Raw genomic sequence first — 14,945 nt, 5'->3', positions numbered from 1 at the left:
ATCTATTGAGCCTGGAGGCTGAACAGTTGGAGATTGAAATTGTAACACTGCAAAATGACCTCCACCTCAATGCCTATACCAGGCTGCACAAAACTTGTGGAGCCTTTGTTTCTTTGTGGCATGCTTGCCTATTCATGGTGTTTTCCGACTACTATGGTCAATTGGTCATTTACCCCAGGCCCATTTTCCTAATTTTTATTCCGTAGCTGCGGAAGGCAGCGAAACAGAAAATAAACTGCCCATTTTAAGCCGAAGCATGTGTTTTCTGTAGTGGATCCATTTGGAATTTTTGTGGTCAAACATATTAAAACTGAATTTGGTTAGGTAAGAACCCCAATACTTTACGACTAGATCTCTTCCCCGTAGACCGTCATTGGTGGGATTGCCCCTATCCACGACGACGACGGCGACTGCTTCAGAAAATTTAAAATAAACCCCTCCTAAACTATAATAGCTCCATTCGGTCGAAAAAAGAATCTACTCGTACCACAGGTTGGGAGCCACTGGCTTACTCAGATGACATGGAACTTAGATTAACCTCTATCACTTAGGTAGGAATTCTGTTGCAGCCGTGGATTTTACCACTACGCTATATCTCGCCACCATTTGGTTCCTTGATGACGCGGAAAATTGCAGTGATGGTGCATATTATACATGGCAATTTAGGGCTGGGCGAAATCGAGTACCTGAGTGATCCGATTCTGAATCACGTACTATGCTTTTAGTCGAATCGTGTATTCTAGTATCACTCATTATGACGTCACAAAATAATGTACTATGCGTCAAATTTGTACCGTTTATGCCTCCACAAAGCCCATAATGCCTGTTATCCGTCAAATTGAAGAGACTTTGGCATTTTTTCGGCGATACCGATTTCACTGCACTTCTTGACAATGTTGTGGGATGATCATAACTTCGGAAATGTATTATTTCCAGTAACGTTCGTAGCTTTGTACTATGTCTCGTATGCTGCGACACGGCCAATCACGGTTTGAAGGCTTCCACAGTAGAAACTAGTATTAAACTATAACTCACATTTATCAACTTTCAGTTGCGAGGAGCGAATAATTTCAGTACTCGAAAAAATCGTCTTTTACTACTCGATTCAGATTCGAGTACTCGAATCAGTTTGCCCGGCCTTACATGGCATATGACATAACCTTATAAGGAAATATCTTATTTATCCATACCATTGTGCCGTTCTACGAACTCTGCACATATCCTTGACCGACATGCCATAATTGCATAAGCTATAACAGTTACACGATTTCTCCAGTAAATCATAATTCAGATACCTTTTCTGGTCGGTGATCGCTATCAATCAAAATCTAGCATCGGTTCATGGGTGGTACGACGCAATTATAAATTCAAAAAGTTTGGTGACCCCTGCTCTTGTGTAGGACTATAGATTACTAACCTACTAACCAGTAACCATAGGTTAGTAACTGCCATGAGTTAGAAATTTTCAGTCGTTACAGGGAATTTTCTGTTCAAATCTGTATCTAGAAGAAATGCCGTGAAGCTATATTAAAAGTTCGGTATTTTTCAAATTGTATTTGTATAGGTGTTTGAAGCAGCACCATTTTCTAGTAGCAGTTGCCGACATTCTCAGCTCACCAAATCCAGAAGGCCCCGTAACATAATATACATTCGTCGTATCTACTTTCCAAAACACAGACGTATCGCAATCTTGTGACCCCTTGAAATGCAAAAAAGTAATAACTTGAGGATATGAAATCACTCTCCCACCACGAGTGTTCATATATGTATGCAATGTGATTAGGACATGAGGTATTTGGTTCCCTATGGAACGAACATTAGGCTATTACGGTTTGACTTACTGACACATGAGGGATTTTATACGCAATTATGCACAATGGAGAAACATGGTTTTGCTAATAAATTGTCAGCCGAACATCGATAATTTACAAAGGATAAAAATGAATGGAAAGCGGGAGCATAGTTTGGGCATCGCTTTCATAATGGCTACTCCGCTACCGCTAATAGGGAAACTGGCAATCTCTAATACTGAAATAGGATACAAGTTCCCTTTCCGGCTTTTCTATGGTCTCGCATTCATTCTATTCCTGAGGTAATGGCGGGAATTTATCGACCTTATTCAGTAATATTATATAGTTGGTCAATGTAACCACTAAGGTGGTTTCTTTGGGTAGATCATTATTAGAGTTGACTTAATGGCAGATGATTAAATTTGCGCAATTATGTAAAATAAAGAAACGATTATTTCAACAATAAATTGCAAGCGAACACTAATTACTTTCAATGGATAGGCATGCAAGAATGAGGTAAACCGACTGGATTAATTTGAAATCGTTTTCATAACGACTAACTACGCTACCGCTCAGTAGAAAACTGGCAATATCTCAATGAAATAGGAAAATAGGACACAAGTTACAATTCTGACCGTACTCTATGGTTCATTCCATTCCAAGGCAATGGAAGAAATGCGAATGCCCGCTTCTATAATATTATTATAAAGTTGGCCATCAGGATTGCTATATGATCAAATATGGCGTTGCTAAGTAGCCTATTCATTGTGCATGGGCGTTAATAGTCATTTTACACTAAGCCGACATGATTTTTATCTCGATGACTCCTGACCTGCTGATTAATATATCTGTAAACGCTTCTTCTCCAGACTTTGTAAACATTATTCACGCGGATCGAGATGGGTATGAGGAGCCCACATATACCCCCACCACAAAAATAGGGATTCTCGAGCCGACTTTATTCGAAATTGAACCTCCAGTCCACCGGCGTAGCTGGAGTTTGATATACTGCTTCACAAATCACTTCGAAATACGCGTGTGCTCCATAAACATCTATATCTATTAGATGGTTCTGTATCGCTCCGATAGAATTTTGTGGTACCAGACACGGCGTCTTACACTCGTATAGCAACACTGTCCAAATGCAATTATACAACCCAGCTGAATTCGTTCAGTCCTGCTACAATCCAACAACATTGCAACCATACAGTAATCATCAATCCCAGCAAACAATAAAAGCAAAGTGGAGGCTTGCGCAGGCCGAATTGATCAACCTTGGCGCTATAAATCTCAGATTGCCAATAACAAATACCAATTCGGCACTTCAGCAACTTCCTACACGCGTAACGACTCACATGAGAAGTTTGGTTATTACAGCAATCTGGCGAAAACAAACGCCTGCGACACGACTTATCCTGGAATTATGACAATGTGCTCACGACGCAACAGTTAAATTTTAAGATAAACAATCTCGGAAGCAAAATTACTATTAAAAAGTAAACAATGCATGACTGTTAATTGAACATTGACCTATACTGGGATTTCAGAAATCGTGAGGCGATTCTATAGAACCGGTGCGACGGGTTGAATCCCATCATTGCGTTCTACCACCAATCCATAGGTCGTAAACTCTACCAACTACCACTAAGCTCTCTGTATCTGGCCGGCAACAGCTGGCCAGCATACACTGCCACATCAGTGCATTGACGTCTTTAAGTAGGTAACCTCGGTAACATCTTATGTAAGGCCACACAATGTAAAACTTTACGACCCTGTCGTTAGGCTCTGGGCTCTCTGACTAGTCTTTACAGATCCATGCCCGATGTTTATTGGTCAATACCAAATTTCTATCATTGCGAATGCGAGAAAACGGTTCGCGAGAATATCAAAATGATTCGTTTTACATTCTCAAACAGTACACCGACCTCTTTCAGATGCTCGTTTCTAAACTCCAATGTTTGCAGATACATACACATTCGACAAATAAACTTTTAACTATAGTCGCTTCCGCATTGCGCTGACTTCTCATATTGTGTGACGCAATCTGATCTACGCATCTTGAGCAAGCTATCGTCAGTACGTTGTACTTAAACGCTGAGCCGAATATCGCGCAGCAACAAGTCACCATACCAATTGCAAAGCGACCGAGTGTATAGATGCTAAAACAGCTGATGACGCACAAAATAATGAAGTTAAGTTGACTATGGCAATACAGGTAATCTAATAATCTTGTGATCTTTTGACATTGTGGCATCATATATCAAAATAGATTAGGTTAGTTAATTGTACCGTACCCGGTTATGCGAACTGCGGCCCATGAGGAAATATTATGCTGTCCGCGTGGATAAGCCTGACATTTTGTACCTAATAAAAAATTTAATAGCAGAACATCACGCAAAATACCAATTCAGATTTAATTGTCGTTACCGCAACGTTACAAGTGGAATCTTAACGATCGCAGACATATACGTCTCACAAGAGAAGCACAATTAATAGAAGTTACGCACAGACTCGGATTAACTATTAGGGCAACGAAGATGCATCAGTATCAACGATAGAGAGAGTATGGTAAACCATCGAGTATCGACACATAATGCAATACCTTGACCCCTGTTCAGCGAACATTTGGCCCGTGTCTTCCGGTCACTCGCACTGGAATACCGTAACCGTGCTGTCCGTGACCAGCAAGGGTGCAAAAGATGCCCTTGACCCCAGACTTTCATAGTTAAGGATCATTTCTACGAGTTGTTTTGCCTCTATTATCACACAATTCCATATGGTTCTAAACAGTAAACGCGTAATGATGTACTGCAAGCGTAGCTGGAATGTTTCCAATTCACGGGATGATGAAATTCTGGAAAATTAATATATCTTCCACCCGCTTATTTACAACTCTGTTCCTGATCACCACTACCCAAATTCAGCAGGGCGGCTTTTCCACTTTAACGCATCTCTACCTCAGTGGTTCACGGCCACACTTACGCTCTCACGCATGTAGGCTACTGTGTGTACGACTGTGTACTAGTGCGGAGCGGATCGACAAATTCTCTGGTCCAGCTCCGATCCGGTTGTGCAATTCTCTGGTCCGGCTCCTATCCGGCTCCGGCCGCATCAGGAAAAGTACTGATCCGGCTCCAATCCGGTTCCGGTCAAAAATGAAAAAGTCCGGCCAGAAATCCGGCCCTACTCGGTACGGAGGTTCCGTGAATTGATAAATATGTCTCGTTTATGTTCACACTGGCTTGGTGGTTATTTACGTGTGGTTGGTTGGTAGTTATATAGTTATAAAAGTTATGGTTATCCATAAAGATTCTGGCCGGATCAAAAAAGTAGTGATCCGGCTCCGATCCGGCTCCGGCCGTAACAGAAAAAGTACTGATCCGGCTCCGATCCGGTCCGGTCAAAATTGTAAAAATCCGGCCGGATATCCAATCCGGCTCCGGTCCATGATCCGCACTACTGTGTACGTGTTACTATTTTCGACTCATAAAAGCTCAAGCTAGAATGTTGTACAAATAATTGTTATAAGGTCCAATTTAAGAACAACAACAATCATTATTATTCGTCCGTGCTAAGAGCGATCATAAAACTTAATAATGGCGAAACTTATCTCATATATAGCTATTAGCTATAAGCAATAAGCATAATTCGTGGTCATAGCATGATTTCAGTACACGGAGTGGGACAGCGATCGTGCGAATACGGGTATTACTACCGGCAAAACTGGTCAGTAGGGCTCTTCAAAAATGACTTTTTTTCTCAAATCGTACTGGCTACTTGATAAAATTGTTAGGTTACCTAATTTAAGCCTACGCACAAAATTTGGTTCAATTCCAGTCATTAACCGCTTTGCTACAGGAGAAGAAAGTTTCTATTTATTATACAAAAATAAATAATAAATAATTTGAAAATTTTCTGTTCACCCCGTGAAAGTGTTAGGCTGTCTATAGAAACGAGGCTCACCAAATTTGGTTCAATTCCAACCAGTGGAAGCGGAGTTATTGCCATCGAAAAATTTGGATTTGACTAAAATAGTATTTACGGTGAGCACAACTATAATAAATAAACAAAGAATCGGTCACCGTAAATACTATTTTATTCAAATCCAAATTTTTCGATGGCAATAACTCCGCTTCCACTGGTTGGAATTGAACCAAATTTGGTGAGCCTCGTTTTTATAGACAGCCTAACACTTTCATGGGGTGAACAGAAAATTTTCAAATTTTTTATTATTTATTTTTAAATAATAAATAGAAACTTTCTTCTCCTGTAGCAAAGCGGTTACTGGCTGGAATTGAACCAAATTTTGTGTGTAGGCTTAAATTAGGTAACCTAACAATTTTATCAAGTAGCCAGTACGATTTGAGAAAAAAAGTCATTTTTGAAGAGCCCTACTGGTCATGTCATCTTATGCGTCGTGTCGAGAGTATCTAAGTCTGGCGGTTTAAAAATCAATGGATAAAATCGGCATGTTAGCAAAGACCCATTTCACTATTAATAAAGGAGATTCAGCCTGGAAATGTATATGCAACAACATCTAAATCAGAAATCTGAAACTTTAAATTTGAAGCTCACGACCATAACTTTTATCGCATTCGGTCATATCGCGCGATGAAACTTTTCGAACTTACAGAACGCATGTCTTCTGAAGTATACTCGATTTTTAAAAAACTGTTTGGTCACTTTCCCCCCACTATATACATATCGCGATTTGCGATGCTATAAGATCGTGTTTGAAACATTCATAAAGTTGTCTGGCTGTCGCTAAACCTCTGATTGACGTTGCCAACTACCCTGGCTAAAATCATCCGAAAATATTTCACATATAAATTTTAAGGGAACAGTGTTTAGGATTTTATCTAGACTGCCTCTACCCTTGGATTATTCTTGGATGAATGTTGCGAAAAAACTTTTTACTGTTGGCTTAAAATCTAAGCAACATCTTTCTTGGGCACCGTGTCAAAAAGTCTCCCCCTGATTCTTACACAGCCAAAGGACGCTACGATCTCCAGGGCTGCTGGCCTGAAACATATATTGTTGAACACACCAATCAATCTCAGAATCTTCATGGAGATCATTCATGTGGATCGTCTCAGAAATGCACTTCAAATGGACTACAGCAGTCACTTTGATGCCAACGGACAGACTTTGCCACGTACCTATATACCCGTGTTGACTTTTTACACAGCGCTACTTGGGCAGCATGAATCAGGTAATAAATGCGCCCAACCCCATAATCCCGACAAAAAGTTGTTTTGTTTATCGTACACACAGTCCTAGCTGGAAAATAGTTCTGTTCGTTGATTGATTGATTGATTGGTTAAAAAACTCATTCGTGCATAACAATGATCACCGACGAAGAGCATTCGTTACCACATATTCATAGCTCTCTTTTTAGTGCGTCGTGCGCGACTGGAGATGTTAATGTTGGGATTTTCGAAATCAATTTCTATCATCATCTATCAAACCCGAAGTCGTGATTAACGGGGCAGAGGCTGAGTCCAACTCGATTCGAGAGAGCGTTTGGTATTCGATGAAGATTTCGCGCAATGCTCAGTTGAGTGATTATTCAATAGCTTTGGCGACATTTTGCGAACAGCGGCGGTTCCTATCGATTTTTGGCGATCTGTATTACATTCCACAGGTATCGAATAGATGCAATGTTGGTTGCCTAGTTTTTCCTGCATTTACGCCTATATATTCTATTCTACAGTGATTCTACAGTGGAGCTGGAGTAACAAAATAATACGTGCTATCTGTAATTACTGCCCGACCGTCGGTATAGGCCTACTATCATTAGCTCGTACTATTTTTCAAGTAGGGTTGCATTTAAAACAAAAATCAAGTTAAAACAAACATGTTTAAAACATGGCCCTTGTTTAAAACATGTTTTCTTTAACCATGCCGTCACAAATCTTTGTGACGTAGCCGTGGATTGGCATGAACAATTGAAAATATGGGGTAGATATGACTCCTTTGACAAAAAGGATTCCTTCCCCTGTCATATACGGACCAAATATTTCTCGAACAAGGACAGCATCGTTATGCATCATTTTGACGGTCGGGGGTCATCATCATCGCAGAACACCCATTCCGTATCAATGACCTACATCTACGTGCTGTAACTGTTGAATCGACGACGATCTCGAGGGTTCCAGCTTCCAACCATTCCATGTCGTATACGTAAACTATACAGGGAGCAAATCGTCCATAAGCTCATACTACATGTTTTTCCGAAAGTATTTACTCAATTATGGCAAAATCATACAAAATTTGAAAAAAACACCATTTGTTTAAAATTCAACTTTAAGTATAGTAAGTAAGTATACTCTTGATTTTATGATCCTCAAAGATATATCATACGTTTCTCCCAGTACCAATTTTACTCACTATTTTTCATACGTATGACAAAGCAAATATCTTCAATTAAGGGAACATCATATATACTTCAGACATCAGCGCAAGTTATTTATTGGATCATGACGATGAGTAGCAGTACCGTGTTCTTGACAATTCCACCAGATCCGCGAACGGGCGATTTTATCAACGGTATTGCGACACCATCCAACATGGCGCTGTTACCATCATATACCATTGTGTATTGCAGGGGCTCTTAAAAGTATGGTACGCAACTATATAGGTCTGGGCAAAATCGAGTACCTGAGTGATTCGATTTTGAATCACGTATTATGCTGCGAGTCGAGTATTCGAGTATGACTAATTATGGCGTCATAACAGTATGTAACATGTCAAGGCTTCAATATGTACCTCTTATGTCACCACAAAGAATATAGTGCCTGTTATCCATCACATTAAGGATACGTTGGTATTTTTTTCGACCATACCGCTTTCATTGCACTTTGTGACAATGTTGTGGGATGATCATGACTTCGGAAATGTGTTATTTCCAGTAACGTGCGTAGCTTTGTACTATATGTTTCGTATGCAACGATACTGTCAATCTAGCTTTCAAGGCTTCCACAGTGGAAAATATACTATCGAAACTGTAGGTCCCGTTGATAAACCAACTTGCAGTGGCGAGGAGCGTATAATTTCAATACTCGAAAATATCGTCTTTTACTACTCGACTCGAATCAGTAAAATCAATACTCGATTCAGATTCGAGTAACCCGTCGCTACCCGTATTATCCTTATAGCTCTTACTATTACTACTACTACGTCGCATGGATATACTATTCATTTAATGATCGTAAAAGATATGTAATACGTGTCTCCCATGTATTAAAACAATTTTATGGACTATTTATCATACTTATGACAGGCCAAATCTTATAAAATAATGGAACATCATACTTCAGACACAACCACAAGTTTTTCGATTACTGAGGATGAGTAGTAATACCGTGTAGTTGATAATCCCGTCAGACACGCGAACGGGCGGTTTTATTACCGTTACTGCGATCATCAAACATTGGGTACATTCATCAAACGCAGAGCAGGGGTTCTTAAAGTATGGGTCGCGACGTGTATAAATTTGGGTCGTGACCGCAACAGAGCAATGGTTTTATATGAATGTGATATTTGCTGGAATTTCTTGCGCTTCGCGCGATCTCCTGAGGGTGCTTTCAATCTATCTAAGTGCATTGCGTTGGGTTCTGCAGCCAATAAGCAAATCGCGCGGCAAATTAGCAACGCATTAGCAAGACTACATTAGGATTCATAATTTTGTGTCCCAAGTTTTCTAAGACTCCTCATTCTTAGCGAAAAGACTGTGTATTCTCCACCTAAAGGTGGCGCACGAAAGCGCGAACTTTACCTCATAATTCAGAAACCCCGTACTCGGGGTGTAGATCGAATATTTCACCTGACTTGTTCGCGACTGAACAGCACTTCCTCGTTTGTATGTTTCAAGTAGGAGTCTACTTGAGACAATTTATCATTATCAATCGGCGATTCTCATTCTTTGTCAATGTAGATTAGTTCTTTTGGTTACTTCGCGGAAGAGACGGTTGTGATCGATTCGTGGCTTAAACTTCGAAGTATTGTTATAAATCATACATGCAGAGCTTCCTACTTCCCTATATGCTTACGTTCCTTCATATCCCATTAGTATACTTATCTTTGTACTTGTACTTGTCTTTGGTAACTATTATAGCTGGTAGTTATTCCACCTGTGCTTGCTGATATGGAAACGATATTGTCGGTAATTGGTGTATATATCTTGTTTCATTATGAACTTGGAATTTTTATGTTAAAACACTCTAACATCGTGGTGTTTTCTGTTAATTTATAGGCTGTATTATGTGCACGCAAATAACATAGTGTAGAAGAGCTGAATTACTATTAAAAGAAGCAGGGGAATGCACTGCATGTAACTCGAGATTCCTGGGAAGTTTTCAATTTCCGTGGTAGCCGTAACCATCATCATTTCCTAAAAGCGTTGAGTTGCTAAATGCTGACCAAAATGTCTAAGTTCAAAACTATATATTTCCACTATAAAAGTTTCGTCTTTACCTGCAGATGTTTGACAGCTTCCAAAATTGTACATATGTTATGCCGCTGAAGAACAGCCCGTAAAATCTACAAAGCTTACACATAGTTTAGTGGTGTTTTGAATTGATGAAAATAATGATAAACTGATACTTATACTATCAATATCCTAGTACGGCATCAAAAAAGGAATGTAATTTACAAGCTGCTTACAGCCGATATGAACATTGTACGACAGCGGCCGGTAACTTTTTCGACAAAAGAGCCATATCGACCCTAAATTTTCAATTGAAATTCCCAAGGTCCAATACATCGATGTCAATTGCTACGTCACAATCGAAGATCCGTGGCGTCGTTGAGGCACAAAATCATTATTTGTTGTGTGCGCCATGTTCTCTGCGTAATCACTGGTGTGATGTTATAACGCCCGCACTAATCAAGCCGGTGTCGTTAGATTTGAGTATCCGACACAATAGAAAACGACATTTGAGCATGTTGGGAGACTTTACCGTCGCCAGAGGGTTCAGGAACCATTGTCAACAGCACCGTAACTGCCGCACCCCAAACCCCCCAATTGGGGGGGGGGGCGAGCTCGATTGGGGGCCCAAAATAATTTCGTGAATAAGCATAAATCATAGAGTATTTTTTGAAAATTTATGCAATATTTTCAAAATTTTTTCGCGCAGCGCGCGAATTCATGTATCCATTTTAATTTATTATTGGGTATTGGGCCATTACCATGACCCACCAAGACATACAATATAGTTTTAGGCCATATAGCATGCGACTCCAATAAGTGTGCCAGAACGATTGGCAGCGAGCAAAGCTTGGCCGAAAAGGTCTATGCCCTTATGCAGACCAAAGACTTCGCTATATATACAAAATACATATAGGTTTAATTGTCCATAGGCGCCTAAATGACTGGCACCTAATGTTCCTGTCTTTGCAATCTCTACCTCACAAACAAATACCATCCCGCTGGGAAAAATTTTATGCCAGTGAAGAAATACCAATTGGAAATCGTGTGCGTCTCTTAGTTTAGAAGCCTACGTTTGGGCGGTTCTTTATTTTTTTATATAGCAGACTGGAAGTCACGAAATAACATCATGTAACGAAGTCATATCAATGGTTCCGCCCGCCCGAAGATGTTTAATCATTATTTACGGGCCCTCCCGTTTTCAAGACACTTCACTCATCTCTGCCGGTAAATCTAATTACGTGAGTAGAGAGGACAATAAATTGATAGCATATTATATATGCAATCGCCGATCTGATTGACCGATTTTATCATAAATTATCGAAAATTTTCGCACTTCGCGCTGGCTCACAATACAGTACAGGTAATTTCGTGACAAACTCGAACAACGTGATGGGGGGGGGGTCGTTTTATCACCATATGGAAGCCCAAGACCCACGTTTTTGGGAGCCTGACGAGGTGCTGTTTCGTTCCTGCCAGCGGGTATGCGCCCAAAGATGTTTAATTATTATTGAGTGTTTCTACCTTTTTAAACACACCTCACTCAGCTCTACCGGCAATCTGATTACGTGAGCAGAGAGAAGATAAAAATTGATAACAATGTATGCAATTCCCGATCATACTGACCGATGAAATCATGAATTCTAGAAATTTTGTGCGCTTCACGCGCTTAGGCGACAAAAGTTGACATACTAAAGAAACTCCCAATTAAATGGATGAATAGTGGTAAACACTGCATCGCCGGAGGGGGGTCTGGGGGGGTCTTGGGCCCCCCAGACGTTCGGTCTATAACCCTATGGGGGGCCCAAGACCAAAGTTTTTTTTTTGGGGGGGGCTGACGAAGTGCTGTTACGGCCCTGATTGTCAAGCTACATTTTTTCTATCCGTTAGCCTGGCTGTGTCACGTTTTGACCCTACGGAGACTTTTCTCAGCTACCGCAAGTATAATGATTACGATCTTTATGAAAATTTAGATTGTGATGCACTGAAAAGATAGCAAGGTTTGTCGAAGCGACTCGCAGTAGTCTTTGAAATCTGACACCCACATGAGCTTAGGCGATGTAAAGGGGAGTCAAGTACAATTGTAAATCGAAAGAAAAGTAAAAGAAGAGACATAACAGGACAAGCGACAAAATGAGGTGTCATGTCACAGAAGGCGAGATCGATATGTCAAATCGAGGTCCGGTAATGTTGTGGGCAGACTAATATTTATTCAGTAGAAGCTACTTGTGTTTCGAATTGAATGTGGACTGTCGACTGTCGGACATATCTTTAACCAAGGCTACATCGTTACGCAGCATTTTTACGGTCGGCGGCCTTCATCATCCGAACACCCATTCCGTACCGATGATGGGCATATATATCTACATTCTACAACTGTTGAATTGACGACGCTTTCGAGGCTTTTAACCATTCCTTATCGCATACGTCGACTATATTGGGTGCAAATCCTCAGTGGGCTTATACTACATACTGTACTACAAGATAGCGTAATGGTTAAGCGTCCTGCTTCTTGATCGGTAGGTCGTGGGTTCGATCCCCGGCCGGGTCAGACCAAAGACCTGATTAGTAACACTGGTATCCATGGCTTCCCTGCTTGGCGCTCATGCATTACTGGGATAGCATGGAGAGGTGGTGCGTGACTTAGAAAGCCGTAAAGGCTATATCTGCACTTCCTTGTCCAGCGGCATGTGCACATCATGCACTCATGGTATGCATATGCGCAGATCGTGTGTATATGTATCATGAGTCGGTGTATATGCCGCAAAAACATCAAGGACAAAAATAATCTACGTCCTTTCCTTTCCCTTTCCTTTACATGTTTTCCGGAGGTATGTATTCAATTATGGCATAATTCGACAACCTTTGAAAAAACACAATTTTTTAAGAAGCATTGGTTTAAAACAGTGTCCAAAATATGTTTTGCAACCATTCCATCCATACAGTGCACACCGACTACATCGGGTAAAAATCGTCCTTACGCTCATACTATATGTTTTTTTTTCGAAATTACTTACACAATTATGCCATAATTATACAACGTTTGAAGAAAAAAAACAACATTTTTTTAAACAATTTTGTTCAAAACATGTTTTAAACAAGGTGTTTTAAAACACCGTTTGTTTAAATGCAACCCTACCGCCGACACATAACAAAAATAAAGGACCGCGGCCTATGAATATCGTAGGCACCGAAAGGACATTCAAATTCTGAGTAGAATTTGGGACGCTGCTGAGGACTGAAAATAGGTCATTAACCTACAGCCACGTCACATTACTGGTCAGTTGATGGTGGTGACTATAAAAAGGTCATTACCGGCAAGCGGGCCGTGATATTGAAAATGATGACATTGTAGTCACCACCATCATAACCTGTGGCGGAGCAGTGATATTACGTGGGCTGATGACATTGTTTTAGTCATCAGCTTCCCAAATGTTGCACTCCAGGCATAATGGAAGGGTACCGCGGACTAACTTTACGTTAGGGTACCGCGAGGTCAAAAAGGTTGAGAACCACTGCTGTAATTACTTCGGTTGCGGTCAATGTATTTGTGATCTAGCAATGGAGGGTCATTAAAACCACTGGTGTGTCGAAAACATGGTACATTGTACAGTAAGTTATTGCAATTTTATCGATACCGATTACCTAACGACTTGAAATTGACTTTAAAAATTTTGATTTGAGTCACGAGTCAATCCACACTTCTAAAATAACGAGTCCGAGTCAAGTCAAATCAGTTTTGCAAAGTGACTCCAGTCACGCAAATTAATGTGAAAAAGTTGACCGCAGTTGTACCAACACTGCTGACGAATATTACCGGATGTAGTATTGTATTTAAAACAGATAGTTGTTTAAAAAACTTGGTTTGAACCATGTTTTAAACACTGTTGTCAACAATGACCTTTCTCAAAAAACAAAACAAAAATGTGTTTTTATAAGTTGTATAAGCATACCATAATTGTGTAAATACTTTCCAAAATACATGTTGTATTAGCCTACGGACCTCTTACCACCCAATATTGGTGACTTATACGATATGGGGATGGTTGGAACCCTCAAAATAGTCGGTTCAACAGCTATAGTACGTAGATATTTCGGCCATGTTTTCCAAATATTCTACATAGTGGCTATTTATCTGGCGATGCTCGCCTACTATTAGAATCTATGGACATGGACAGTGGACACGTCTTCGAGCGTAATTGATATAATATCGTCAATGACATCGTAAGGCAGGGGCGGAAATTTTCACCTGTCGGCCGGCTGGATATGGGAAAATGAAGTAGGCCTATTTGGCTGGCCGGGTTCCTAAATCGATACATTAATCGCGTATTTATCCACTTATACAAGGAATAAGTCGTATTTAATGTAAACTTCAAGTGTAAAGCATAGAGACCAAAATAGTATTCAATGAATTTATCAGCATAATGTTGAAGTCAATGAGAAATCTGTGGTGGATCAAAGTTGTCAGCAAGTTCTTTGAACTCTGACTGCATGTCGGACGTAGAAACCCTTAGTAAAGACGGCACGTGAGTAGTAGATTGGAACGCAGCTTATTCTTGTTAATTTTGAGCAAAGTCTATGAGCAAAGCGTTGCTGGTGTGACGTCATAATCCAATTTGAAATCCACTAGTGGGCGCTAAAGAATTTGGGTTGCTGAAATATGGTAACCCTATACATTGGATAATGTAATGGCATATATATTACTGTAGTTACATTCACGAGATCAC

At 40.3% G+C, this 14,945-nt stretch overlaps 1 protein-coding gene across 1 annotated transcript in view; it reads left to right on the top strand.

Moving 5' to 3' along the window:
- The window catches only part of LOC145435942 (uncharacterized), a 293,102-nt gene that overhangs the window by 156,956 nt on the left and 121,201 nt on the right, over positions 1–14,945 (top strand). The window lies entirely within an intron of this gene.

The sequence above is a fragment of the Botryllus schlosseri genome, chromosome 3, assembly GCF_051294905.1.
Source record: "Botryllus schlosseri isolate E-star chromosome 3, Bs_hap1, whole genome shotgun sequence".
NCBI lineage: Eukaryota > Metazoa > Chordata > Ascidiacea > Stolidobranchia > Styelidae > Botryllus > Botryllus schlosseri.
Note: the sequence above shows the minus strand (reverse complement) of the source record. Positions and strands in the feature narration are given on the sequence as shown.